Source organism: Pleurodeles waltl, chromosome 3_1 (genome assembly GCF_031143425.1).
Source record: "Pleurodeles waltl isolate 20211129_DDA chromosome 3_1, aPleWal1.hap1.20221129, whole genome shotgun sequence".
NCBI lineage: Eukaryota > Metazoa > Chordata > Amphibia > Caudata > Salamandridae > Pleurodeles > Pleurodeles waltl.
In genome coordinates, this window is record NC_090440.1 from 1,035,864,827 (window position 1) to 1,035,892,759 (window position 27,933).

At 42.8% G+C, this 27,933-nt stretch overlaps 1 protein-coding gene across 4 annotated transcripts in view; it reads right to left on the reverse strand.

Annotated features, from left to right (window-relative positions):
- Positions 1-19,479, reverse strand: part of FAIM (Fas apoptotic inhibitory molecule) — a 148,580-nt gene extending 129,101 nt beyond the window's left edge. Inside the window, exons 1-2 of one of the 4 annotated variants that reach the window (XM_069224311.1) lie at positions 19,312-19,479; positions 4,721-4,908 (exon numbers count right to left, since the gene is read on the reverse strand). The gene's annotated coding sequence lies outside the window, so the exon portion shown is untranslated. The remainder of the gene's footprint in view (positions 1-4,720; positions 4,909-19,311) is intronic. The other 3 variants (XM_069224313.1, XM_069224312.1, XM_069224314.1) reach the window with 3 other exon arrangements.
- Between the last annotated feature and the right edge of the window lie 8,454 nt (positions 19,480-27,933).

Below are 27,933 nucleotides of genomic sequence, written 5' to 3' on the forward strand. Positions count from 1 at the left end.
ATCCAAATACACATATTATATATCGCAATACCTTACAAGTCCATTAAACACTTAAGTAGTACACAGTACACAGTAATGCCGGTTAATCCCAAACCGATATGCTCCAATGTATAAATTGACCGAGTAGAAGTTCCAATAAACTGTCAAGAAAGAACAAGTATCTCTCAAAAGGCTGCAGTTCACACACTTATACCCACAAAAGTGGTAATATATGCCCTCTATGCATAGACAGTAAAACATATAAGAGTAGTGTCTAGTAATACCTCTGTAAAAAGATTCATAATTCTAAAGTGCCTAAAACCGTTAAATATATCGCAAGCAACAGATAACTAATGTGGTCTTATTAGAGTACATAATACAGGTCCCAGACAAACTAATCAACTAAACAATCAAAACTCACCCCAATAATCCATGAATATCGTCTCTGTATAAACTTGTCGGCGTCTTAGTGTCAGAACGCCTAGCGAGTGCGCTAGCAGTACGCACAAGAACTCGGAAGTTAAATATACTTCCGGGTTCCCTCTCAAGACTAAGGGCAGCAAAATCAAGGACGGACAACCGATCAGCCACATCTAAAAATAACCGCTTAGCATACAAAACCGCCCGTTCCTAACAGCAACGTGTAATGAATAACATCATACCATTCATCGAAGAAAATATCCGAAAGGAAGAACCTACTCAGCTGCTCCCGGAACATCTTCGTAACAGTTAGTATAACTCAAATAGAATAATTGCACTTGACAATCTGTCACCAATAGCTAAACGTTTAAAGGAGAACATAACGCTGCCACAGACTATCAAAACATTTTTACTTCTCGTACATCGTCATAAATTATATCACTGTAAATACATTTGCCAAACAACCAACTGAATCCAAGCTGTTAAATACCTCAATGTACCAATATAAGGTACCCGAATAAATATTGCCATAAATCAATGTGAATAAATTGAGGCCCCCATGTTTATTATACTTATGACGTTTGAGAATCTTGGCATACAACTCGTGAATACAGATATATCTTGAATACTTGAACAGTAATATTCAGGCAAAACATTTACATGTACACCTGCACAATTAACATTATCAATGTGGTCAATGAAAACATCCTAAATCACAGATAATCAGAAATTAGTCCCCCAGGAAAAATTCTAATTCTCTATCGGAATTCAAACCTGATTCCACAGCTCTTAGTCTCATGATCCATAATGCTTCTTGTCTGCGTAAGCGTAATTCTCTGTTGCCACCCCTAGGGTCACGGGGATATGTTCAAGTCCAAAGAATTCAAAACTTTTATGTATTGGCTGTGCATCACAGGAAATCATGTGTGCCACCAAGGGATATCTCACATCAACATTCTTGAGAACCCGCACATGCTCTCCTATTCTAGTTTTGAGTGGTCGTATAGTGCTTCCGACATAAATTCTAGAACACTTACAGCGTATTATATATACAACAAAATTAGAATTGCAATCCATAGTGGAGCAGATTACAAATGATTTGCCATCATGAGAGAATTCTTTAACCTTATGACAAGCCCAGCGGCAGACTCCACAAAAACCACATTTGAAAAAACCCTTCCCTCTTTGGGATAACCAAGTTTTATTGGGGGAGATGGTGGTAAAGCTAGGACTTAATACATTTCTAAGGGTTCTGCCTCTACGAAATGATGTAACTACTGTTTCAGGCACCACATCCTTTAGTGATTCATCCTGCAGTAGTAGATTCCAGTGCTTCGTTACAAATTTCCTCAGGATAAAGGACGCATCATTGCGATCTGTTATGAACCTTACCAAATTAGATGCCTCCTTAGTCTCATTCCGTTCTTTCAGTTTCAAAGTTACATTCCTATCTAAATACCTTGCTTTATGTCGAGCTTTCTTTAAAATCTTTTTGGAGTAACCACGGGCTGCAAATCTCATTTCCATATCATTCATTTGAACAAGAAATTCATCATCTATGCTACAATTACGTCGTGCCCTCATAAACTCTCCAAAAGGAATAGATGCCACCTGATGTCTGGGATGAGCACTTTTGGCATGCAAAATAGAATTGCAGGCGGTTGTTTTGCGGAAAAGTCTACTATGAATCTTGTCATCAATAGTAAAAAGTTAAACATCAAGAAATTCAATCTTAACAGCACTAAATTGATATGTAAATCTGACATTCATGTGGTTAGAGTTTAAGAAATTACAAAATTCAACAAGTTTCTCTTGACCCCCAGTCCAAATCATGAAACAGTCGTCTATGTAGCGACCCCAAAATAATATATATGTTTGCCAAACAACAGCACCTGGACCCCAGGTCCATGTGTGTTCAAACCACCCCATGAATAAGTTCGCGTAGGATGGAGAGAACTTAGAACCCATTGCTACACCTTGTTTTTGTCGAAACCACGTTATTGAACAAAAAGAAATTATTCGTAGTAATCATGTTAACCATATCCAATATCATCTTGGTGTGATCCCACAAGTTTGCTGATCTTTTATTTAAGAAATATTTTAAGGCTTCTAAGCCTAGATCATGATTGATACAAGTGTACAGTGATACCACGTCTAAAGTCACCAAAAGCATGTTACTCTCCCACTCCACATCACTCAAAATACTATGAATGTGTGTGGTGTCTCTAATATAGGAAGGAAGATTATGCACCAGTGGTTGTAGAAAACAGTCCACAAACTCTGAAAGCCTTTCCGTGGGACCAAGTATACCCGAAACAATGGGTCTCCCCGGTGGGAAAGGTAACCTCTTATGTATTTTAGGTAGAGTATAAATACACGGATACCGAGGATGGTGCACCTTCAAATACAAATATTCATCTTTGTTGAGTAACCCCTGTTGTTGCCACACCGTTAATCTATTGTGATCATAAGTGTAAGGTATGGGATGGGATTATGTAAGATCTTCTCATAACAAGACACATCATTGAGTTGTGACATAATCTCATTGTCATAGTCAACCTTATTCATAATAACCACATTTCCGCCTTTGTCTGCTTGTCTGATAACAATGTCTTTATTGAGTTTCAATTCTTCTAAAGCAGCTATTTCCTGTGTGTTTAAATTCATTGAAGATTGTCGAAATGTATTCTTAGCTAGATAGTTGTCATAATCTTGGCATACCACATCAAAAAACTTGTCCAAAGAGTTGGTGCCTAAAGATCTCGGAGTCCACCTGGATTTCATTTTTAGACCACTTGACACACTCCTGTTAGAGATCACATCTAGATCATTTAAAATTCTAGATGTGATATCAGGATCCTCATCGCGTTCAGCTAGAGATAATAAGACAGCTGTATCATCCTCAATAGATAAAGTGCTAAATAAAGAATCACTAGTCTCAGAATACATGACACTGCCTGGATTAGTTTGAAAGTGCTTTTTGAGTTTAAGTTTGCGTACAAACTTAAACAGATCAATTTTAGATCTACATGGGTCACCAAAATTCTTAGGACAATAACTCAGACCTTTGGATAGAAGGCTTTTAATCCCTGTTGTTAAAACCAGACTTGAAAGATTGACTATGTTGGTTAATGATACATCCTCAGAGTTTACAATTTCTTGTCTCGAGATCTCGTTTTGACCCCTTCCACCTCTTTTGTAGTATTGACCCGTACCTCTGCTGCCCCTCCTAGTTTTTTTTGTGTACACCAACTCTCTGTTTTGAGCATTTTTGCCACGCCTCATCCTCATTAGTTCTACTAAAAAATTGTTGCCACTTGAGGGCTCTTGAGCAGAAGTACTAGCTCCATCCTCCTGGGTTGTCCAGCCCTGAGCCTGGAATAAATGTGTTCCATGGACAAAAGACGTGTAGCCGCCATCTATCCATGTACAATTGTAAGGCCGGGCAGAAATTACGATAGAAAGAAGGCGATGTGTATGGCAAAGCAGTATGTGGTTCTCGTACAATACTCCCACTCCACACAAGCTATATTTACAGCTGAATGAGGTTCCTAAAGAGAGTGGTCAGACCTGTGGCCTGACATGGAAAAAAACAGTAAAACCCTTGAAATGTATGCTTACTGGAGTTTGGCGCCCCGGAGGAGTGCATCAATGACAGTAGAAAGATTTTGCCAAGTGCAGCAGGGTGAAAAAATGCTTAATATGGGAATGCAGTACAAAATATAAGATCACATGAAGTAAAACAAATACAACCTCACTCATCTCTGCTGTGGAGAAAGAAAGCAGCAGCAAGACAGTGCTAACAATATTCGAAGGGTCATCTCTATGGTGAATGTTGGACTGTGTGATGTAACATCTCATGGAATGATGGGAAAAGTAGTATTTTTGTTTAAAGGGTTTTAATTGGCTGCTGTAAAGTTCTCAGTAAAGAAAGAGAAGCTTAATCAGAACCTCTGGCCCTAACAAAGAATTCAGAACACATGCACTCTACAAAAGTCATGTTGCATGAAAATAACTACAGAAACCAACATCTTGAATAAAGCAAATATTCTTAGGGAATGCAAAATGAAGTAAAACGTGAAATGTAAACAGGGACTGCATAGCTGACATAGAATACCTTAATAGATTTTACAGTGATTGAAAAATCAATCAGTGTTTTTATTAGTAAAGTTAAGGACATAAATTTTGAACCACACCCGGCAGAGCTCTCTCTACCTAAAGTCCTGGCTGGAGCCATGTAAAATTTTCTGCACATCAACTTAAGAAATAATTACAGTTTACAGTGTTAATGGTTCTACTGAAAAACTGCCACAAAACCTACCCTCTTGGGCGTACGTTGGCCACTTCTGCATTAGAAGGATAAGAAATATTGGCTTTATTGAGGGGTAGGGTCGGCTTGCGCACTGTTTCTGGCACACTGAACCCCTTACTGCCAACAATTGCGATTTTAACCATTCAGCGACATTGAAGGGCTGGTTGTATCTGGGGTTGTGAGGGAACTATGGATCTCTGTAAAAATAAGAGGCAAGCAAATGTCAATAAGTGCACAGGTGACAACTGCAATAAAATACAAATAAGACATAAGATTACAGATCAACGTACAAGTGGCACTACAAAGAAAGGTATAGCTTTCCAGGTCCTTGTTTTCTCAAGGTGTAGCACTGAAGTGATGTTTCTATTTATTTTTAAAATATCTTTATCCAAATTTGAGAGACCTATTCAGAAAATCTTATTAAAAGAAACAAATGACTTGAGATCTTTCTTTTGGTGTTCCCGAAAGAAACAAACCAAAAAAAACACAAACAGATCAATCAACCCTTCCCCTGCTCCTAGCCTCTGCTATAGTCTTAAAATTATGCTAGGGTGTCTTGTTTTGTACCCAGCCATCTTGCGGTCCGAGCTTTCTTGTATAGTAATGTTTATTATGGCCTCACAAGTTTGGCAAGCACCCATACGCTGCCTAAACAGACAGCTTGTGAATTCAGCCCCATTTCCATTGTGCACGGTTGATCTTTTAATGGGTGTCATTTTTCAGTAGCCTTTTCTGGTTGCATGACAACCAATCCCAGGACTGAGTATATTCTGTGTGGGGGGAGGGGTCATCTGAGAGTGGTCTGTACTGCTAAGACTGTATCGTCACCTGAGACTGGAGGCACCCTAGCCACTCCTAGTGCACATACACAATTTTGAAGTGCTTACTGGTGGCAGAGTGTGCGTGTGCCTTTGTCAGATTACATGTCAGGACTGGAGGTGAGGATTATGCATTCCTTTCTCCACCTTTTTGAATAGCAGTCATTTAAAATAACATCATGTATTCCAGTGAAAAAAACATTAAACTACACATCCCAGCAACCTCTGGGAGCCCATAACTATAGTAACAGTCCTCCAATCACAATAAAGGTCCTTGTGGGTCATGGTGTGATGTCCCTTTCTGTTCCTTTTTCTTCACTGCTAGTAAATTAAGTCACTCTTTTCTTAACTGCTTTATTCATATCTGCTATATTATGGTTGGTAGCTAGATTTGCTGAGGGGATGTTAAGGATTGTTTTTTTTTACATCTTGGCTAGAGTGTGGTAGGCAGCTTTGGCCAACCGCTTTCCTAACCCCTCGCAGGGACCCCTGTGGTGCTCTTTTGAACCATTGACAGATCCCTGTCAAGCATGTCGCACCCTTGCAGGGAAGCCCTGTGCGGTTCCCCAAGGCACGCGACGCGCGAACGGGAATCCCCTTGGTGACTCTTTGGAAGAGTTCCCTCGAACTCTGGTTCCCTTGCCTGATGCTGCGCTGAGGCAAGTTCCTCTGAGAAGCCGATCAGCTTCAGACAATCCCTTGTGGCTGAAAGTAGGAGGTTTATTCTACACACATTGTATTACAATTAGAGCACAATTAGGGGGTACCCAAATATTATCGTTTAAGAGTGTATTTTCTTGGCGTCCACATGATGGCTGGTGGTGCGCTCACTCTTTGAAATGGAGTCCTCCAGGGACAAATAATTCCCACTATTGTGAGGGAGAATTGGAATGGCCCACTGAGGGATGATGCTTAGCTGCAGAGGTTAACAGGGTACTTAGTCAGGCAATTTCGAAAGGTTCTTACCTCATTACAAGAACAGACTGATTAAATAGGAGGGAAGATTCCCAGAGTTTTGGGGGGAAACTAACAACTCTGGGACAGAGCCAAGTGGGTTGGCTACCGCAATGACTAAGAAAGCCGTGGGGTGGGATGCGGCCTTAACCACGACTCTACAACAAAGAAATCGTGGACTACGAAAGCGGAACAACGCTTTCGTTAACCACAACTTCCTTGTTTGGCGCCTTAACCATGCATGTGCTAAACCATTGGCTGAGGAGGATGTCGTGATCAGGTAAGTGGGTCTGTTTTAGGGGCATGGGGACGGGGTACTTTTAGTTTTAGGGGTGGGGTGGGGGGCGGGGTGGTTTAGGTTTAGGGGTGGGGGGTCGGGTATTTTTAGTTTTAGGGGCGGTTTAGGGGCGGGGAGGGAGGGTCCTTTGTATTTTTTGTTTTAGGGGTGGGGGTTGTTTAGGTTTAGGGGCGGGGTATTTTTACTTTTAGGGGGTGGGGTGTATCCGGTGTTTTAGGCTTAGGAGCGGGACGGAAATTTTTATTTTAGGGGCGGTTTAGGGGCAGAGGGGTCGGGTATTTTAGTTTGGGGGTCGCGTGGTTTAGGGGCGGGGAGGGGTATTTTTAGTTTTAGGGGCGTGGTGGGGGGTCGGGACATTTTTAGTTTTCGGGGTGAGGGGGTCGGGTGGTTTAGGTTTTAGGAGTGGGGGTGGGCGTGGTTTTGGGTTTTAGGGGTGGAGGTTGGGGTACTTTTAGGGGTGGGGGTGGTTTAGGTTTAGTTTTAGGGGGTGGGGGGTCAGGTGGTTTAGGTTTTAGGGGTGAGGGTGGGGGGGGCCTCTGTGGTTTTAGGGGTGGGGGTGGGCGGGTCACGGTAATTTTAGGTGCTGAGTGGGGGATTGGGGTGGTTTTAGGGGGGGTGAAAGGGGTCGGGGTAAATTTTAGGGGCGGGGTTGGGGCGGTTTTAGGGGTGGGGGTCGGGTAGTTTGGGGTTTTAGGGGTAGGGGGAGTTGCGGTAATTTTTAGGGGTGGGGGGCCAGGGGTGGGGGGGCACATGCTGGAACCATGCATGCCGTTCACTAATGCCTTTACCAGGAATGCCTTTACAATGAAAAATCGTTGATAAGGCATTCGTGGTAAAGGCATTAGTGGTAACAATGCGGTTGTTGTTCTGACGGAGTTGTTCAGGCATGCATTGTTCCGACATACATTCCTGTCGGACACCTGAAAGCTTTTGATAAACTTTGCGAGGCCTTCTGTAAGAGTGCGGCATGCTCAAGAACGCACCCCACTGGGAGGAATTTTTCTCCAGAGAAAATAGCAACCTTGTCGCACCAAATTCCGGCCCGGATGCAGTGTTTCCTGAACACAGGAATGGTGATACTGAGGACAATGACTCCTCCAAAGAGGAACCAAGCTGCAACAGGCCTTTGCACCAGGTTCAAATGCTATAGAATCACATGATGGGGAACAAGGGCAATTGGATATGTTGGAGCCGGAGGGTCTTTACCATCCCTGCTCCTCAGAGTGGACTTCTGACCACAAGGTGGCATATATGTGCTAGCAAGAGAAGGCACCCCTTGGAGCAGGATGTGAAGGCACAGTTGAGAGCGGAGTGCCCCAGACCCTCACTCAGAGGGAAAGTAGCAGTCACCACAAAGACTGATCTACTACTTTCTTAGGAAAATATATGAAGGATCTTAAGAAAGGGATTGATCGCTCATAGAGGGCCTGCAAGAACTACTCCTGGATGTGGTAGGCCCTATCACTAAGATCATTGTGCTAATGAAACAGTCTGTATACAGGGTCCCCCATGCGGGGTGGACACAGAGAGCGGTTTCCCTTTTGGACAATGGTAACTGCCACCAGTGGGAAGGTGTTGATCTTGTTAAAATAGACCCCAGACTGGGAGAACTGGTGACGTCTGATAGCCTAGCAACATCTCTTTGTGGAGCCTTTTGTTAAGGAGCCGGGCAAATTTGTGGACACCTTCTCTGATTTAGATAAGACTCAGACATCCATTTAAAAGATTTTCCCAGGGAAGGTTTTTGCTGGGACCAGATGAGGCAGGGGCGGCGGCTCTTCCACATGTCATTACCAGCAAGGTTCCTTTAGAGAAAAGAGCAAGAGGAATAATGGATGGCACAAAGGACAGCAGGCAGGGACTTTCTTCCCCTACAGACAGAAGCAGAGGCATCTGAATGGGCAGAGGTGGAGCAAACGCCACAGGAGGTTTGTCTGGTACGGACTACCCTTTCTTACCCTCAAAACCTAAAAGGTAGGCTATGGTGGTTTGTAAACAAGTGGAAGGAGGTATCCTCAGACCCATGGGTTATAACGTTGAAGGGCTGCACATAGAGTTCCATAGCTCCCCAGTGCAGAGTTCCTGTCCAAGGCCATGGAGTTTTTTTTTCGGCTCAGGAAAGAACACTAGCTAGGAGGTCGTAGACCTTGTTGTCTATCAAAGGTGCAATTTACATGTCGGTACTCCACCCGAGTGGGATTCTAAACAATAGTTTCAACACAACTATTGCACTTCTGCAAGATCTGGGACTTGCAACAAGAAGAAACTGGGTCTATCACAGATAATGCCCTTCCAGAAGTTTGTGATAGACTAGACCAAGGCCATACTGATTCCGCCAGACACGAAGGTCACGAAAATGAAGAAGGATCTGCAGAACGTCTTGAGACGGCACAGAATATCACTTCGTCAGTTGGCCAGGATCGGGGACTGTTGTCTTCTTTGATACAAACCATTTTTCCAGGTCAGCTTCAGTAGAGAGCCTTACAAAGACTCAAGGCTGTACACCTCAGGAGAAGTTTGACATATTCAGAGCTGATTATGCGGTCATCAGTGGCAAAGACAGAAATTCAATGGTGGCTTGACCACCTGGACGCCTGCAATGGCCGAGCAATCTTCGGAGCCTCACCAGCTTTGATCATAGAGTCAGACTCCAGTCGCCTCAGCTGGGGAGCCAGATGCAGCAAAATCTCAATGAGAAGCAGATAGTCAGATTGGAGCTTCTAGCAAGATCTTTTGCAATCAAGTCTCTGACCAAGGACAGGATCTCCTGCTGCATCCACCTCAAGATGGACAATATGCTGGCAGTGAGATATATAAACCAACTAGGGGGTATAAGATTGGAACATCTGCTGGATCCAGCAAACGACTTCTGGCATTATTGCCTGGAGAAGCAGATCTTGGTAATGGTGTAATATCTTACAGGATCTCAGAACAGGAATGTGGACTGGAACTCAAGCTACATCGCAGATAACAGCGACTGGCAATTGAATTCCAAGATATTCTAAGCCCTAGTGTACAGATGGGGCACTTTTGACTTGGATCCATTTGCACCCAGAGTGAACAATCAGCTTCCGGATTTTGTCAGCTGGTGACCGGATTCTGTGGTAAGGGCAGTCAATGCTTTCCTTCAGGACTGGTCAAGCAGACAATTATATGCATTTCCCCCTGTTTGTGACGATTCCCAGATTAGCATCTCAAGCCAGCCGTCAGAAGGCATCAATGGCTCCTGTGACCCTGATTTGGAAAACACAGGCCTGGTTCCCGGCTCTGATGGAGTTATTGTGGGACCTCCCAGTAGCACTACCGTCATCACCCAACATGTTGCAAGATTGCCAAGGCCCTCCGCATTCACTGGTCCTGCAAGGTCATCTCAGGCTCATGGCTTGGTAGATTTCAAGGAATGTTGGGAAAACAACCAACTTTCAACGGTTGCTGTGAAGTTCATTCAGCAAGCTTGGGCTTCAGGTACCATCAAGAGGTACCAGTCAGCATGGAAATGATGGGATTGTTAGAGAGTGGAGTGACAATCTGGATCCCCTGGGGGGCTGAAGTTACATATGATGTGAATTTTCTGGCAGAGCTGGCCCATTCGGGCCTGGCTTCTTGCACAGTTAACTTCTTCAGATCAGCCATCTCCGTGGACCATGCCAATGAAGTACCCATATGTGAACATCCCTGGATTTGTAGATTAATGAAAGGGAATCAACTAGCAAAGCCCCATGAACCTAGATATTCTAGTTTATAGGATGTTAATCTTGTTTGCAGCTAAGCTGGCAATGCTCTTGTGTTTGAACTCATGTAAAAGAGTTTCAGATGTGAGAGTAGTGGATGTATCTGCATGTGTTCACAGCAGAAGGTGTAATATTACGGGGATTAATACCAGGTTGGTATCTTATCTGACTTTTAATGCTACCTCTAAATTGTGTGTAGTTAGATCCATCAAGGCCTATGAGGAAAATGATAGCAGAGGTAAACCCCGCAGGAGAAAGGCAACTCCTCATTTCATTAAGAAGCCATTCAATAAGGTTTCTTCCCCTTCTATTGCAATGTGGGTACAGTTGTTCACAGGGAGGCAGATATAGGTGTCAAAATGTTTGCCGCACACTCCACAAGAGGAGCCATTGTTTCAAAGGCAATTCATGTAAGTGCAGACTGGAGGATATTATGAATACCACAGATTGGTATTCTGAATACACCTTTAAAAGGTTTGATTTTAAATCTATCACCGAGGCGACGGCTTTGGTGGTAAGCTTTGAACATGTTAAATTCTTGCCTCTGGTCCTAACATAGAATATAACGTTTCCTAGCTATTGAGAAGGAATGTTTAAATTCTTTTAAGGACACAGAGACGAGGATTATCCCACCATGGACCTTAAAATGGAAGATTCTCTTCCCGACCCAGGAACACGTGGATCAATAGTAAGTAAGAAATGTATTGAAGCTTATTTTATGTTTCAATGGCGTATGATGTTTCTGAATGTCACAAATGTTGAGATTTCTAGGCAATGTTTCTCAGCATAGAATATCAGGGTTTGCCTCTCAAGTATGGTAGATCGGGCTACTGTAAAAAGTTTGACTAAGAACTCGATAACGTTTTTCATTTTAGGAAACAACCAGAAGAATGAATAGGGAAAGCAACCAAGGATAAATTCCTTGTATGAAGAAAAGAAACAGCATTATAAACAAAGAACTGTACTATGATTGAAGGGCTGCTACTATGGTTATGAGCTCCCAGAAATTGACTGAAAGTGGTGGAGAAAGGAGTGCATAATCCTTGCCTCCGTATCCTTAATAGAATTGAAACATTCCTTCTCAATAGCTAAGAAGTTTTATATTCATCCTTTTACAATTGGTGAGTGATGACCAGTTTAGAATGAGACAACTGAGCCTCACTTAGCTAGAGCTGATCTCCACGTGATATAAGTTAGTCAAGGACTGGCAGGCCAGGCTGTGCTGCTCCCATCTGCTCTAGATAGGAAGCATGGAAATTAGGAGAGGGGTATGGGAGCCCTCCAAAGCAGGCCTCTGGTGCTAAGAGTGACTGGCGGTTGAACCCCGTCACAGTCTGTTCAGGGCTGACAGCCTGGCAGGTGCTTTTGGCATTTGTTTCCTCAGCTCAGACCGGGTGCAACAGATATACATGGTGCCACAGGATCCCAGTAGAATACTGAATGGTAGTTAAGTAAGGCACACATGCTATTTGTCTGTACTGTCTATTATTATGGTGATTTGCCTGTGAAGACAAGTGCTCATTACAGATTCTTTTTCAGATTTTGAAATTTTTACAACGTGCAAACCTGGTCTGAGGTCATCAGAATGCTTTACACGAGCACCAGGTTAAATTACACACGGTCAGATTAATTAATTAATAAAGTGATTTCCTACAATCACAGGATGTTGAGCCAGCGCTGCTGGGTTCCCCAATTCCAAAGTGGGCAACTCTGACCACTGGGCCACATCGAAAATTAAGGATGCCGTTTGTCCATAGCTTTCAGCATTAAAAGAAAACCATGTTGGCTAGACAGCTGGGGGACAGGGTAGCCTGCCCTGCTGCAATTATACAGCTTATTATTAATTGTCAGTTTGAAAGAAGGATGGAGATGCGATGGGCAAGTCCTCCTCAGAAATCTAATCAGATGTATTTTAATTGTAAAAGCACTTTTGAGGATGGGAACTGCTGCACTGGCTGTTACAATAGTGTTCAGGCAGGTAAAGATGGTCTGAACAAGAGAGTATCTCCCACCTTACCACTTACCCCTCACACAAAGGCCTCTGGAGCAAGGCATGGTAGGATGTTTTAGATAAGCATATACCGGTCTGAAGATATGCATGCAGTCCACTCTGTGAGCCACATAGCCACGGCAGGTGTGATGGCCTTATGTCATGCACACTTGGAGGCTGGACACGGCCAAAGAGATGTTAACCAGCACTGCCCAGAAAACGTGAGTGCTGAGACACAGTGTGCTTTGGGCAGAACTTGCATAGTGCTCTACCCAAATGCATCAAGGACAAAGATGCCTGCACCATTCACTGGAGGACACTGTGGTCCCCAGCACAACTTTGTCAATACTGAACAAATACACGTTCCATATGCTGAATACAGAACAGAGGCACGAAATAGGTGCACAACCTGCAACAATGGGTGAGCGGACTCAATTCCTGACACTTGCCCAAATCTCAGCCTCATTCAGATCATGTCGGACAAATAGCCAGACTGCAATGTCAAGGCATCCAACTCCAATGCCAAAGCACAATCCAGGACACCTCATGCCAGGCAGTGACCCACTACAGCATTGGCACCCACCTCGCTAGGGATAATCCTGCCATTCAGTGAACTGTCAGACCCAGCCACAGAGGCTCGGTGGTAAACAGTTGTGACTGGGATTTCTCAATCTTGGAACTATTGTCCTAATTATGTGACCTTTTTTAAGACCAATTGTAGAAAACACACTACCAGATTCTTGAAGGACAGCAAGAGTTTCTTAAACTTGCCCGATGACATCAATAAGAAAGGAAAAACAGATCTTAAAAATCATGCTGGAGGTAGACACTCTATGGACAAACATCCCTCAGGATGCCACTCTGATGGTAGTTGAAGAAATATTAAGATAAAGTGATTGGAATTCTACCACCCATATCAATTTCATTATGCACTGTGCCACAATGGCACTGAAGGAACATTTCTTTCAATTCAAAGACACTCTATAGTTGCACGCCAAAGGAACTTCGATGAGGAAAATATCTGTTGCTTGTCTGGCCTGCTTGTGTACACATATGTTTTTGAAAACACAAATACTTACAGATACTAATCCATTCAGAAAGAAAATCCAACTATGGAGATAATTCATTGATGACATTTTTATAATCTGGAAAGGAGTAAGTATGATGGCAACTGAGTCATTAGATGGATTACCTATTTGGATCCATATTAGAATTACGATCAAGATTAACTCCCTCCATTGAAGAAAGGGAGCAGGAAGGGGTGTCATTCCTATTTATGTGGTGGACTGTGTTGTGACTGGACTATATTTGGACTCTGATACTATGTGTCCCATTGGACATGTAGTCTCTTACTTTTTTCTTTTTGTTCTTTGAATCTGCTGCATTGATAAAGCGAAGAAAGTTATGCATAATCCTCGCCTCTGTGTCCTTAATAGAATTGAAAATTTCCTTCTTGTTAGCTGGCAAATTTTTCATTATTACACAGTCCACTTTAAAATGATGACGTGTGATGGAAACACATTTGTTTCCCTTTTACAACTAATGCGATCATAAAAGTATGAGGGCATGCTCCATGTGATGACGTTGACACATTCTCCTTGACCGCGTGACGTCATCACACCAATGTCTGCTTGGTAACCGCCTGGGCTCTGTAACCATAAATTAAAAGGCAGCATTCTAATCCCCAACTTTGGAATCATGGAGATGGGTAGGCAAGACAGGGCATTGAGTGTCAATATCTCCTTGAACGACTTTTGCTGAAACTATAGGGGATTAGACCATTTATTTTCGTTTTACCTATCTTTAGCAGACTCACAGATTGTACATGCTCCCACAAATTCCAGGCGACCGGCCAAACTTTGGAACTGGGTGAGACTTATGTAAACTATTAAGTGGAGTTAGTCACCACCACTGCATTTGAACATATGAAATCAATGCTATATATGGACTAACACTCAAGATAAGAACAGGCAATGGACCTTCTTTTCAGGAGAATGAACTTGAAAATGATCTATTACGCCTGATGATTCCCCGCCATAACATCATGCCTAGGTGGCCAAAAGCCAACAGCAATGTGGAATGCTTCATGCACACCCTTAATTAGGCTCATAGGAGTTTAGTAGGGGAAAAGCCCAAAGTGGGCAGTTTACAACTTCTTAAGTGCATATTGTAACACTCCCTACTGCATCACTCAGTGTGCGCCGGCTGCCTACCTACCCCAACAGGGAAAGAGCAGAAGGGTGGGAAAGAGTTGGGAATGGCCCACCCTCAGCTCTTCCATACAACCAATTTCACCTTCAGCCTAACCAAAAGTTACTGTGTGAGAAGATCCCCTGGAGCAACCTAAAGCAATTCCTCAACTATTTGAAGGTCTAAGGGATTTTTTGTGTCAGTCAGCGCTATAACCTGAAGCTCTGTCCAGCACTCAGCTAGAGACTGAGAGATTGTGTACTGACTGATTGGGACTCTATAAGCAGGATAACCCTAAATGCAGCTCAGGGTGTAATCCAAAAACGGGAGGGATGTTGTGAGCCAATCGGCCATAGCAGGCATGACGTCCTCACATCACTCACATCTGGAGGCCTGGCACAGCTGAGGGGACAAATAAACAGTAGGTGGCACCACCTGTAGCCCTTTCTACAACACACAACAAGGTATCAGGTTTGTATGTGCTCTGTCGTATCCCACACTGCATACCTGCTGTAATGTGACCTTACTACCTCTCTCTTCAAAACTAACAACAGATCAAACCCCTTTGAAATTTTAAAGCCTTTTCTCAGACCTCAGCCTCACAGATCGCAGTCTGTGTCTAAATAATAGTAAGCAGTACAAAAAATGCATTGCACATTTAGAGAACTCATCTGGCCCACTTAACTTTTACATATACTTGCCTGAATGAAGCAAGAATGATGAACGTGTGACCTGCACTGGCGACAGCACAAAAGTGCTCCACCTGGGGGTACATGGCGACCAGGTGGGAGTAACTGGTCACAAGCCTACGGACCGCGGGTCGTGAATATGGAAAACAAGCCACCCGGGGAGTTCAGACTACTATGGAAGGAGCAGCAAAGGGAAGTTGCAGGGAATATTTAGCAGATTGCACCTACTGATGCAAGAGCTCCAGCAGGTTCCGAACTGGTCCTCTGCTGCCGGGGAGCTAGGGAGAAATTAGGCGAAGTTCCAAAGGAGAGTGTCCTTGGGTAAGGTGAGAAGGGTCAGCACAGGCGGGAAGCTACATGTTGTGGAGAACACACTAGTATTGAGCAACTCAATATTACGCCTGATTGTGAAGGAGTATTTCCCTAGGGGATAACAACAGCTGGGAAACTTTCCGAGATGTGTATCAGTTTGTGCCTTAAATGAGTACTGAAAGGAGCAGGAAGGAGTGTTTAGCATATATGGATCCTAGGAAGCGGCAGTCAGGAGAAGGTGTCAGAACCGATAGTGTCTGTGGAAGGGGAGGGGGCCTCACAAAAGACTGGAAAGTGAACTAGCAGGGAGAGTGGAGAAGGATGGACTGTAGAAGATAAAGCAGGTACAGCTTAAGGACAAGCAGGAGCACCATAACCAGGTGGGGCATGGTAGTGATATGAGGAATGGTGGTGAAGTGGCGACTGGACTGGGGAATGCAAAGGGAGCTGCTGCCACTACTGGTGGTCTCAACAAATAGGCAGGGCTCTCAAGTGGGACCTGCACTTTGTGAGTTAGTGATGTTTCTTTTTGTAAGTTGGTGACATTTCTTGACACTAGGTTTACACAGCCCTACTACACTTACCAAAGCTAGCTGCTGGCCACTGTGAAGGATTTTATCCTCAATTTGTGGAAAGCTGTGGGAGGTGGTTATACAAATGTTTCTAGGATCTGCTTTCAGTGCAAGATAACAGATGCTGACTCTAATGACTTTTGTGCTTGATAACCCTTCAAAGTGCTGTACTTCATTTTAGTAAAGAATCTTCTTTTACTTAATCAGATTTAAGCATCAACTTCTACGTGTTGCACATTTTCAGCGGAATTTAATGCGAAACTTCGTAGATTCCTCTCTTTTGAAATAGTCATTTTTCCATAACAGCACAATAAAAACATACATTTAACATTCTTCCAACCTGGCATCCCCCCCCCTTTCTCACTCCCCCCAATGATGTAGTGTTTCTGCAGTTCATTTTTAAGATTGCATTTAATTTATTGTATAGTTTAATGTGTCTGTCAAATTGATACTTTGTCCAGAATTGTTAAGTGCTATCCAGGATTTGATTTGGTGTTAGTTGGTCACCCTAGACAATTTTAGCATTTGCTGACACTAGATAATCCTATTTGTTGTGAGACGCTGCTTTGATCTGCGCCCTGCTGTTCCTTGGCATGTTTGACATTGTATCAGGCTTTTGTGTCATGACTGACTGGGAAGGTCCAATTTGCCATGGCACCTATACATGCAACATTCTGCATTGCGCTATTACAAATCTCATTCTGTGTGGGACTTATTCCCAGATGGGCTTTAATTTTTCTTGCCTTCCTTTCCTCCAAATAGACTAGAACTATCATTCAGCATCTCAGTAATTGGGTGTTGGGTTCTATAGTGCTACAAGCTTTTCTGGCTCAGAATCCAGAGAGTAGATTTAGTACAAATGTTGTTGACTTAAAGTAATAACAGGGCTGTTCAATCATGTACTGTTGACAACTTGCTCAGTGTTGTTGACAGCTTTTAGTGTTGCTGATCTCAGACTGCTAATGTCTTATTATTTTCAGTATAGGTGGCGCTGGTCTCAATGTATTTCGTTTTTTTTAATGTAGAACTCCCACAAAGGTGCAGGCTTCTCTAGTGACTGCCTTCATTATATGCAAGATCTTCATACCTGGCTACGGTCAATGGCTTAATGCCATCAACCAGAAAAATATGCTTTCACCCAGCCATACCTGTGATTTCTGAAAAGTGGCTCCGATTGCTCTTGAATTTTAAAGCATGCTTTGGCAGTGCAGTTTGTTCATGTCACATCACAGGCAATTCTATTGACGTGGATTTTCTTAGCGTTTTTCCCTTTCTTTTTCTTTTTTTACTTTGCTGTTATGCCTGCTCCTCTCCTTTTTTTTATTCGACCTCTCACACCTTTGCAAATGGGGCACTCACATTTTGCTGCAGCTTAAAAACATTGAGCCTTCTTGGGGAAGTCCATGTTTCTATGGAAGTCTGAAACTTAGTAAAGACTGAGCTGATTTCACAGCTAGGCCATGATGACATGTCAGGCGCATGGTTTACTTCTAGCCACCCAGTGAACCTATAAATTATTCTAGCCAATTAACTGCAGTAATGGTTACTACGAAGGAGGAACCTAATTGCAGTTGTGGTTACTGGTTATCGGAAAAATAGCTTGTGCAGTGTGCATTTATTCCTAAGGCATACAGAACCTGGGACCTGTTCTTGGTACTATGTGTGCCAGTTTGTCAGACATAATCTCTCATATGTCTTTGTGCAATGACTGTTTTAGTGGACAAACAAATGTGCCATTTAACTTTTAATGCTGATGACATCACTGTTATTCGTTAGTTGAGCACGTTACTCCAAAGCTCATAGGCCCTAAATAAACCATCCCACAACACTCTGACCACACAGATACACTTTAGTAGTTTCCTAACAGTGAACAGTAATGTTTGGATTAAATTTAAGGGAATACAGGTGTCTGGGTGCTGTAACAGGAAAAGGGCATATCTTCTGTTCTTATTCTACGCATTTGAGGAATATGTAGCAAAATTCGACTGGATGACTGTTTCATGTATGTGAATTTCGTATGAATTTTTTAGAATAAGAGGGGAAGCAGTGTAGTGTACGATTGCAAGAGTTCTAAACATAACTCATGCACATGTAACTAGTTAGGTTGTTAGGAAGTCATGGAACTATGATGTCCCCACTTAATTTGTAAATTAATTGGTTTGACTGCTACACACGTTGAATGAGTTGAAGAGGAGCTATGACGTCTCTTGTTCCTAAGTATACAATGCCACTGTAATCCACTCTTGATTGGACAATTGTATTGACCACCGGATTACAATATTTCGAAATGAGAAGTGGTAAGATCCTGTGCAGAGTCTTCAGTAGGACAAAAGTGGGAACTTTTGTAAACAGTAATTTTCGGTAATTCGAAGTGTTTCATCAATTTGTATGAAAGCTGTTTGATTAAAATGTAGTCCCTTACTACTTTTTTATTTGAGTTCAATTCTGTGTTCTTGTTATTATGACGTTTAATTGAGCCTTGGTATGTGAACTGTAAAGAGATCAACCCTGTACTGGATTTAAAAGTAGGGCAGGGTGGTTGTTGAGTTTCATGTGTATACCTGAGGCTTATTTTAAGAAAGCCTTTGCTGTGATACCCTTGAGGAATCTACTGACATAGTTGTGTTTTCTGCACAATGGTGAATTTGCCATATTCTTAGGACGTCTGTCAGTCTGCCTAATTTTTACACTTTCTACATAACTCCAGTTGCAGGAGTCTGATACAAATGAAGTGTGAGAACAAAGCTATGCATCGAAACTAATCAATGTACGAGAACAGAAACCCCATAGATATTAAGAAGAATCTCCAGTCCTGATCCTTCAATTAACAAATCACAGCATTCTGGGAGCTGTAGTTTTGGTTTCCTTCATCTGAACCAACTAAGATGCTTGATGAGCAGGATGTCTAAAGCTAAAAATACGCCGTCTTTGTGACGACATGCAACTGTGTGGAGAACCAGAGAGGAAAGAGTGAGATGGCGGCCGATTACAATGCCTACATTACACCCCCGGGATCAAGGGCGAGATCTCCGAATCTAGGCCTTACCTCCAGAGAGAAGATCTTTAAAAATCCGAGCGCACGTACTTTGTTTCCGTATCTAAGCAACTGATTTTAAACTGATTGACCTAGCTAAGGGGTGGTACTAGAAGGGGCGGGGTATTTGCAGGCACGCCGTCCAGTAAGCCCAGCGATTGGCTGGAAATTGACATTCCCGGAATAAGATGGGCCACTCATCACCAAGGAAAGCGCCACTGCTGTTGCACAATGAAGAGAGGAGATACACACCCCTCGCTCCGGAAGAGAAGTACGCTGCTCACGCACCGGAAGGAATTATTCAGCCTCAGATCGGTTACTACTATAAGCTATTTTCCTGGGTTTGGGGAGGGGGGAGATCACAGCAGCACACCAGGGGCCGATAGTGTCACACCTAACACTTAGGCACTGCAGGCACACGAGGGTTTGCCTGCGATGTACACATTGGTAGGATGAGGGAGTTGCAAGGGGGCGCGTCATGTTTTTGTTTCCGGTGTCTTAATTGGTTGTAACATTAAGTTAATTAAACAACACGGACCCGGGTCCACACAGGGAGCGCGCCATGCTTGAAGCAGGGCTCTGCTGCGGTTCGAGGTGCCAGGGGACAGACTGTATGGGGCCCGGAGCAGAGGTGCACGTCGATGGCGTGCTAGTTCTTTGGGCAAATGACAGATTTGCGTCTAACCAAGACAGGGTTTACAATACCCGTGGAGGGTCCAGCTGTGCAGTCAGGGTCAAGGCGATGAGATTGGGAAGGCCCTTCAGACCAAAACCGCCCCCGAACAGTTACCTTGATGCATAACTTGGAGGTGCGTTGTACATATTTAGATCTTGAAACGCTAGGTGCATGGGGGTTACGCGAGCAAGAGGTACAGACGTGTAGGTTGAGGGGCCGTTTTCAGCATGTGCCCTTGGAGCAACAATCTCGCTGCGACCTGCTGTATGGTTTGTGGCTGAAGGGATACTCCTAGACCAAGCAAGGCAATATATTCTGGGTAGGGGCTGCCTGGATGCATACCTGATGGTGCAAGGTCGTTTATATCTCCCTCATAGAAAAATGCTTAGAATGATGCCGCTTCCTAGCAACAGTATCTCAGAAACTGATCAAATGAGTGGCCATACCATGGTTAGTATGCTAGATATGAAGCGCGATCCTGTTGGAGCAGATACGCTAATATGAGAAATTTCTAATGATTTGCGTATAAATACTAATGAGAAAAATTGATAAAGAAACTAATATTTGAAAATAACGTGTATGAGTAAAATGTGCCCACGGGGAGTGGTCATCATGTGTATTCACAAGATGTTAAATAATGAAAAATATATATTAAAAATGTACTAATATGTCATATTTGAATGTATAACCTATTTTTTATGATAATTCGTGTTCTTAAATTAGCCAAACTGGAGGCCTGGTCTTCGCTGGGCCTCTCTTGCTTTAACGTGGAGACACGACAAGGCTGCAGAGGACTGGAACTGGAGAAAAGGACCTTGAACTGTACAGAGTTTAGAGAGAGCTCTGCTAGAAAATTCTGCAAATGTACCAGTGGACAGGAGATGATGAGGGCAAATTGATACAATTATGTGTAGTGTAGGCTAAACGTACTTTCCCAGGACTTGAACAATGGAGGCACTGACTGAAAGATTGTGAGCAACAATTTTGCTACCTGAAGAGCCGGATGATGTTCTCATCGACAGAAGAACCAATCAAGCTAATGGAACTTGAAGCCTGAATAGACGTGTACATGTGGTAAACAAAAACTATAGGTTAGACTCATAACTTCTGATAAGGCTGACCAATTAGCAATTAGTGGGATGGACTGAGAGACCCTAATAAAAAGTCATGACAAGGGAAGGCAATTTAGAGCGGAGAGGCAAAAGTTGATGACGTCAGGGGACGCTGTCTAAAGTGATGATAATTGGGCCTACTCTCTGTGAGCCTGATACTTTGCTGATGACTGATGACCTGGAGACTAAGACTGACTCGTTGCTGATCTACCTTGGATAGGTAGCTATAACAATGTGACTGACTAATGCGTGCTTTTTCTTCTGGGTACCAACTGCGCTGTTTAAAATATTTTTCTCTTTTAGATAGATTTTTTCCAAATTAATGGTTTTGTCTAAATTGTTTTCGCATGAAGACCCACATTCTGATGCTAATTTGGGTTAGGTAGGCTGACAAGGGTGACTTTAACGGTGACAACTGACTGACTAAATTCCATTGCTGAATTATTCCATACATGTTAAAGAATTGCTGACTTATGTTGTTGCTTTGATTGCTCGAGATTTTCTTTGATGAACAATTGTTTTGTGATGATTAATGAAGTTTGATCAAAAATAAAGGTTTTGATTAGAATTGTAACGAATAGGGATTAAAAACAATTAACCTTGTTCTAGAGTGATGGTATTTCTTATTAGATAGGTTTTTTACTAATGTTTGATATTGATTATAGTGATATTGATGGTTCCTTGTCTACTGCTTAATTAGGATACTCCATGCACTCCATGCGATCCAAAACATTCATCGACCTATACGCGTCTCCTTGTAAGTTTACTTACTAAGGACCAGGCGCGCTATCAATCCTTTGCAACCCAGGCTACCAAACACAGCTGCTATTCACAACACTAAAGCACAGCTGAGGGAACTTTCATTAGCAGACGCATGAAGGTGCAAGAATGAATAAGTGAGAGAGCATTCCTTTTCTGTCCCACATGTACTACACACCTGTTTGGAACGTATTGTTTGTTAAGCTGTGCTGCTTCCAAGCTTGTACCTTGCCTTATCTGGGTAAGGCATTGTCTAATCATAAGCCAATGCAGCTGAGCCTGACCAGTGCTAGAATCCCCCATAACACCGATTTGGAGAGTGCAGTCCTCCTGGTTTAAGGATGCCACGTGCAGAAAAATACTTGATAACTATTTTAAAGAAAATGGTAACACTGCCTCCCCTCCCCTCGTGGAAGGGAAGCACTTTATGTTGTGGTTAAGTGTGCACATGAGCAAATCTGACTTCAAACAGGTTGAGGATTCATTAAAGAAATTAGAACGCGATGCTGTGGTGAATTTATAGCGTCTGGGGCAGCTAAAAATAGCCAGAGAAAAGCAAGCTGAACTATTAAAGTGAATGAGATATATTAATGTAGCATCATATGCAGTGTTAGACCTGATATCCTTGGCTTGATTTCCCCTAACATTTTGCACTCTGACAATTGCTAAGGCACCAGGGCCGGTCTGCTGCCATTCCCGTACTCTAGATGTCCGAAGTCTGTTGCCAGGAGCACACAGGCTTAGAGTCAGGCGTACGGAAACCACCCCATCCATGTCATATCTCAGTAGAAGGTCTCTGTCGAGGGTCCAACAGGCTTCGGCAATAACAGGCCTGCCTCAATTAAGGTGCAGCAAGGTAGCCGGCCCCAAGTGGGTGTCAAGCAATTCAGCAGGGCAGCTGATGGCGAAGTGGTGGGCTAAACATAGTAAAGAATAGTATTAATGAATGTTTATGTGTTTTGATTAACAAAAAGTTGATAGAGAAATTAACTGTAGAGACAAAAATGTGCACGTTTGAAAAGGTGCCCACGGAGAATGTCAGCCACTTATATGAATTTGTACTAAAATGATTAAAAATGTGTGAAACAATAGAAAAGTGTAATACTGTAGTAATGTGCCATATTGAGATGTATAACCTATGTTTTGCATTATATTGTAGAGCTAACTTAGCCGAAGTTGTGGCCTAGTTTTTGCCAGGCCTCATGCAGAAGCTGAATTATTAGAGCATGCTGGAGGAAACCGACCATGTTAAACTAACCTTGAACCACCCAATGTTAAAGTCTGCTTAGCTAGAATTTTCTGCAATGTACCGACGGACAGGAGATGATGGAATCAAACTGATACAATTATGTGTAGAGTAGACGAGATGTACTTTCACATGACTCAAACAATAGAGACACTGACTGAAGAGGAAGATGCAACATTTTCGATACCTGATGAGTCGGATGATGAGGACATCGTACAGTGAAACAATCAATGAACTGAGAACGGCGAAATATTAGAAAACATAGATGTATAGAATTGAACGTATTGGGTAGCGTCACATATGGTGATTAATTGACCAATTAGGAATTAGGGAGATGGACTGAAAAACTCTAATAAAAAGTCATGACGAGGTGCTAAAACCTCAGATGTGGGCGGTGAAATGCTGATGTCAGGAGACGCAGTTTGAGATTCTGTTATTGGGCTTATGCACTTGAGAGCCTGACACGTTGCTGATCTATTGATGACCTGAAGACGAAGACTGACTTTGTTGCTGATCCTTTCCGTGGATAGGTAGCTATGACAATGTGACTGATTAACTTTTGTGCCTTTTCTTCTAGGAACCAACTGCGCTGTTTTATAGCTTTTCTTCTAGCTAGACATTTTCCAAATTGTTTTCGTATGATGTCCCACATGCTGATGCTAATTCAGGTTAGGTAGGATTCTTTGGTGACGTTGACAGTGACAAATGATTGACAAACTGATTGCTGAACTTTGCTATTGATGTTGTCATATTCACCTGTGTTGGCTTGTGCAGAAGCATTAGAGCATATGTTTTTCTCAAGTTCTGATTAGATTGTGTTATTGGTGGTCGCTAATAACAAATTCTGAGTTGATTGAATAAAGCTTGAGTTAACCTTATGCATTAGAATTGTAACTAATAGGAAAATAAAAATTGTTAAAACGTATATTGAGTTGTGGTTATTCATGAAATGTTGATATAATGGTCTAATAATTAACGATTCTCTTAGTGGTTATTGATGGGTATATTGAACATTAAGAACATTGGTCACTACATGGCTAGGATACTCCATGTGATCCAAAAGGTTCATCGGCCTATATGCGCCCCTTGTAAGTTTACTTACTAAGGACCAGGCGCGCTAGCAAAGGCAATAGCCTTATACATGTTAAAAGGAAAAAATGTTCTTGTGAGGACAGGCAATCAGTTGACAAAGACCTACATAAACCATGAAGGGGGTGCAAGATGTCAGGCTTTAGCTCAGGTAGCCAAAAAGATCTGTAATGGGCAGAACGTCAAGAGGAGTCCCTGTAGGTAGCATACCTCTGGGTGATGGAGAACAATCCTGAAGATCATCTGAACAGCACATTTCCCTCAACAGTGTCTTTTCACGCATCGCTTAATTCACTGAATGTGATAGCTCAGACTCCAGGTCATCCAGAGCTAGACCTTTTTGCTACCAAAGAGACAACTCTGCGTCCCCAATTTGGTAAAGAAATATTGTATCAGGAAGCATGGGAAGTGGAAGCTGTTGCTCCAATGACCCAAAGGTTGGTTTCCCTTCAATCCCTGTCCTTTCCCAAGGTGCTGAGGAATTATTGGCAGGAGAGGTCAATTATAATATTATTGGCACCTTACCGACCACACAGTCATTAAATCCATTGTCGTCCCAAACTGGTGGTTCATCCTTCTTTTCTCCTGCACCTAAATCCACCCTCTCTACAATATCCTCACCATTTTCATCAGGACCTGGGCTGTCATCCCCTCACAGTCGGGAGGTTGAGAGGGTAGGACTTCAGAGAAAATACTACTCAAGTGAAGTAGTGATATCTTTCTTGGATTTGATTCTAGAATATGGTTGAGCAATGAGACTTTAGGACTGCTAGCCCTAAGGATCTAAGTCAATATGAGACAAAAAAATATTGACTGGAACCACCATGCAAACCACTAAGGATTACTTGAGTGAGGTTTGTTCTAGGTAATGATCAGTCCTGTGATATTTGACATGGAAAATGTGGAACCACAAACCGTCTTTCATCACTAATAAGTGCACCCAAGAACACTTGGAAACAAGGTTTATATTTTAAAGTGCAATTAAAATCAATATGCTGTGCTAGGGCACACAATATGAATAGCAAGTATTCTAAAAATGTACCAAATACTGTCATTGATATTTACGAGAATTGAATAATAAAATTGTTTTTCCAGTTTTATTGTACTAAAAGGTTATTTATATCAGCATCCCCAAACCCTCCTTTCTTTTGGATGAGCTAACCGTAGCACCAAAGGTCTACTTTGACTTTCATGGATCTTTCATACCCACATACATTTTTCTGAACAGAGCCAATGTTCAGTAGAGAGATAGTCACTGCAACTCATCAGATATGTCCATTGATGGTTGGATGTGTCCCCTCCTAGTCTTTAGCAAGAGAAGGTGATTATCACCCTCAGTCTTCAATCCCCGAGATAAGGTTCCTCTCTTGTAACATTCTGCTCGTTTATATGCAGTTTGTTTATTCTGTCTGAACATTTAAAAAAAAAAAACAATTACTAGTAAAGCTCTTCTAACCTTTCATTTACTTACATTCTGTGAAATCTTGCCTATTGTTTATAAATAATAATTAAGAAGCTATTATCAGCTTCTGTGAAACACTGCTCATTATTTTAAAAAGTTCTAAGAAAAGACTATTAAAACATAAATAAAACATGAATATCTTTTCAAGCAATCTGAATGATCACATTGCACCAAATAACGATATTAACCCCTTGGGTGCTAAGGACGTAACGGTTATGTCCTCGGCTGCACCGCTCGGGTGCCAAGGACGTATCCGTTACATCCTGCTATGGGCTCTCTTGGGGAGCACTAGCGCGCTCCCCGATGGCCTGGCACCCCCCTCCCATGGGCAGGGATGGAAGGGGAATCGCTTCCCCTTCCACCCCCACGCCCACCCCGGTGATGTCTGATGACGTCAGCGCACGATTGCACGCTGACCGTATTAGAGTCCAACAAATTAATTTTATTAGTCCAATCTCCCCGATTTTTTTTTTTTTTTTTAAGGTCAGTTTCATGCAAGGGGAGCGACCCCTTAGGCAAGGGTTGCTCCCCTGGGGGCCAGGGAGGCAAATATATTTTTGGCCATTTCTGCCCCCCCTTGGGGGGCAGATCAGCCTATTTTAATTTGAGGGATTTTTTTGTACAGATGGGGGGCAAACCCCCAGGGCAAGGGTCACTCCCCTGGGGGGCAAATTTATTTTAGGCCATTTCTGCCCCGTTGGGGGTAGATCAGCCTATTTCTATTAGGCTGATCTGCCTCTGTGGGGGGCAGAAACCACTTAGACACCAGGGATTGTGGGGTGTGCATGTGTTTTGTTTGGGGGGGCAATCCCTTGGGCAAGGGCCGCTCCCAATGGGGGCACATTACTGTTGGCCATTTCTGCCCTCCCTTGGGGAGGAAAGCCCACCAGAGACCAGGGAATATGTTTTTTTTTTTAAAAGACGGTGGGGGTATGGCCATACTCCCACCCCAAATAAATGAGGACAAAGTTGTTCTGCCCACCGGTGGGCAGATGGGGCAATTACCCCGATCCACTCCCTGTGGTGTGTTGGGGGGGGGGGGGAAGAAAACACCATGGAATTAAAATAAATAGTGATGTGGTGGCTACCAACCAATATGGGCATGGTTTTGCCCCCACCCCAACTGAAGGGGGTAACCGCCTTTCAGCTCTCCCCGCACACTAAAACATCTTATACCACGGCAAGCAAGAGAACATATGATTATTTTGGGTTTTGGTTTTACATTTGTGCCACAAGAGCATGTCTAACTCTCAAAATCGTCCCACTTGGAATGGTGAGGGCTGCACATTTTGGACGCTGCCATGTAGAAAAATCTACGAGACTTAGACACATTTGAAAACTAAATATCTGGCTGAGTCCAGGGTGGTGTGCTTCAAATGCACTGTACACCATTTTCTTAACTACAATGCCCTACAAACCTCCAACTTTGCTGGAAATCACACATTTTTTGTGAAGGAACCTTCTGGAATCTGCAGGAATTCACAAAATTCCTACCACCCATCATTGTTGCATATATACTGATAAAAATTCTGCCCCACTTGTCAGCCTAAAAACATTTTTTTCCCCAGACTGCCCCTTTGGACTTGCTTTGGTTCCACCTCATTTTCAACATGTTTTTGGCTCTTCCCTGTCACAGGCACTTGGGTCCACCTACCCAAGTGGGGTATCATTTGTACCGGGAGACTGAGGAGAACGTTAGGTGGTAGGAGATTTGTGCCGGTGCGGTGATCCCACACAGAAATGTAGGAAAATTGTGATTTTTATTTTTAGTTAAATGTGAGGTTTGCTGAGGATTCTGGGTAAGAAATCACTGGGGGATCCACGCAAGTCCCACTTCCCTGGACTCCCTCGGGTGTCTAGTTTTCAGAAATGTTTGGGTTTGGTAGGCTTCCCTAGATGGCTGCTGAACCCAGGACCAAAAACACATTTTTTTTTTAGGATGGTCTTCAGTTCCGCTTAGTTACTGCGACACTAAATGCTCAAGCTATAATGGGATTCAGAGGTCAGGGGCATTGCATAAATGATCTAAATTCCCTAATTTCCAGGCTTCTTAGAAGCTTTAGAAACAAAAGGCAAATTGTCTTCTTACTCACTTGGGATCTTCCCCCAGTTTTATTGAGATTACTAGTACAGGTATTTTGAACCTTTGTTTTCAGTTGCTTTCTAGAGGCTATGGTTGCTTTTCTCATATCAATAACATCTGCAACTATATTAGGGGAAGATCAATTCCCTTTTAATTACTTCTCCTTCTTTAAAGATTCTGCAATAAAATCGGTATTAGACCAGGCTC